Source organism: Triturus cristatus, chromosome 2_1 (assembly GCF_964204655.1).
Source record: "Triturus cristatus chromosome 2_1, aTriCri1.1, whole genome shotgun sequence".
In the NCBI taxonomy this organism is placed as follows: domain Eukaryota; kingdom Metazoa; phylum Chordata; class Amphibia; order Caudata; family Salamandridae; genus Triturus; species Triturus cristatus.
The window spans coordinates 438,520,902-438,523,631 of NC_140581.1; positions in this window are offsets into that span (position 1 = coordinate 438,520,902).

Here is a 2,730-nt window from a genome sequence, read left to right on the forward strand (position 1 = left end):
ATATTGGAAGAAGGCACGCAAAACGGCAACTTTCTAAAAGTGATAGTTTCAGAATTGTGAATTAAAATCCAAATTTACTATTAAACATGATTTTAAATAGCAATTCATTTGAGTTGAAACAGCATATTTCTATCTGCTCCCAATCAATAGTTATCATTCATTAAACATAATAAGGGAACCCCATGTTAGTCAATGGGAGAGATCCTTACAGTAGTGAAAACGACTTTAGGAGTTTTTCACAACCAGGACATGTAGAACTTAGACACACATATCCTACTTTTTAAATGCCCCCTTCCCTATGAGCGTTTATGGTCTACATTAGGGGTGGCTTATGAGTATTAAAAAGGAAAGTTTAGGGCAGGCAAAAGGTTTATTTTGCCTGTTCAAAATGGCATTTTTAAAACTGCACCACAGGCTGCAGTGGCACATCTGAGACATGTTTAAAAAGGCTCCTTCAGTATGTGGCGTAATGAGTGCTGAAGGCCCACTAGTAGCGTTTATTTACAGGCCCTGGGTTCATGTAGTACCATTTACTAGGGGCTTACCATTAAATTAAATGTGCCAATTAGGTGTAAGCAAATTTCACCATATTTGGAGAAGGGCGCTTCAATGCAAGGTCAGTAGAAATGTGTAGTCAGCACTGGGGCAGCTCTCTCACCCTCTAGAAATTGACGCCAAGCCTGCAGATTGTATAATATCTGTAATATGTGGAACTGAAACTGGAATAGTACCATGTCGATTGCTGCAGCGAGAAGGCGATGAAGGAAAATAGAATTTTTTCTACAAGATCTCTGCCCCTCTAAAGTCTGTATGAAACAGAATCCCATTTGCTTGGGTCTTTAAGTGACATTTTCTCTGGCGAGTCTTTGTTTAAGGCTATATTAAAAGACATGGAGAGACCTTAGAGATAATTGTGTACAGAATATTGTCAGTGGAAAATTAAGGCTCAGAATTTCATTTCTAAAATGTAAAATGATTTAGAATGCCTGGGTTGTTACTGTGGAGAAGGCACTGCGTCACAGAGAAGTCCAAACTTATAAAGAAACCAGTGATTTCAGGATTGTATATACACATCCATCCCTAAACTGGAAGCCAAGGCAGAATTCCTAGTTAATGAAGCTAAGGCATCAAAGATTTATTTCTTGTGGATGCCTTTCAAGAGCTCTAATGTCAATCAGGCAAATATACAGTGCTTTCGGATACACATAATAGGGCTCTGAGATACCCTAGTGAATGCTGTGGAGGTCACTTGGATTCCTGCAAATAGCCCTTCTAGTAAGTAGTCCGGAATGGGTGTGTCAATAGCAGAGCTGAGAAACACAAGCAACGTGAAGTGGTGACCAAGTGATAAACAGGTGAAAAAGAGGGACATGTCAAAAACAGGTCTTGAATTTACATATGAGGAGACCTGAATGGGCCATCAAGAAGGGGTTGATGCCTTGAACTATGATAACCTCCTTATGCATTAGTAGCGTGCTCAATGTAAGACCTATCCAAGTGCCCATGCAGTCAAACATAGGTAAATGATTTCATTAAAGACTATATTCTCTTAAGGTTTGGAGCTATGTTTTTTGATAGAGAAGTGTGGCAGTTCTTTAGCATTTGGACTTCATTAACAGAGCGCATGACAGCTTTTGACAAGGAAATATTGGACATCTTGTTTATCTGCACACTTGAATTTGCATTTGGTTAACCATGGATCGTGAAAGGGCACCTTTAATGAATAGCCAATCCAAATAAATGGAATCTAGTCAAAAACATTTGATGAATGAATGAATGACTGCACTTATAAAGCGCATGGCTACCCAAGAGTGTCCTGGCGCTAAACTCGGCATATCAGGTCGAGTCGCTAAATAAGTGAGCTTTTAACAGTTACCTGGTGGCAGTAACATTCAAGGTGTTTCTTCGTTGGAAAGGGAGCTGATTCGAAATTGAGGCTACTTGAAAAGAGAAAGAAGCCCACTGTGCCTCTTTTACTTGATGAGCGGAACAACCAGTAATCGCGAGTTCCTTAAGCATAAGGATCTCGAAGGACAATATTCTAGAATCCTGGTGTTAAGATACTTAGGACCAATACCATGTAAAGTGCTATGTAAGATAGAGCTTTAAAGGGGATTCTTTTGTTAACAAGAAGCCAGTGCAGCTACTTATGAAACATTTACCCTGGTGTCTGTTTTGAGAGTTGATCACAGCATTATCATTCCCATACTGGCCAAAAACGGATAATGGCAAAAGTATGTTTACCCTGATATGCAATCCATAAGAGGCCTTGAGACAGCTCCATCCTACTGGGCTTTATTGGAATAGTACTTCTCAAACAAAAGATTATGTTTCCATTTCATACCCTTGAGTGAACAAATGTCCTTGTCAAGGACATCCACTCGTAGGAATTAAATAGAACGGGAATCGCTGGGAGAGAAGATGGCACCTGATTGAGAAGTACGCACTGGTCACCCCTGGTTGCCGAAAATGCTATAAGCGCTACAAAGACTTTAACCACCCTAAAGCATATTAAATTCATGCCCCCCATGACTCACTAGCTGGAGACGAACAACCCCGACATCCTTCAACCCCTTGAGGCATTTCTGACGCTGGTTTTGGCAGCCGTCTGGGAGACGCGGAGAACAATCCGATCAGCAGCTACCTCGGGCTGGTGGAGAGGAGGGGCAGGAGAGACCGGAGCGCCTGCAAGGATCAGGTGGCTCACGACACAGGGCCGCACCAACAGAT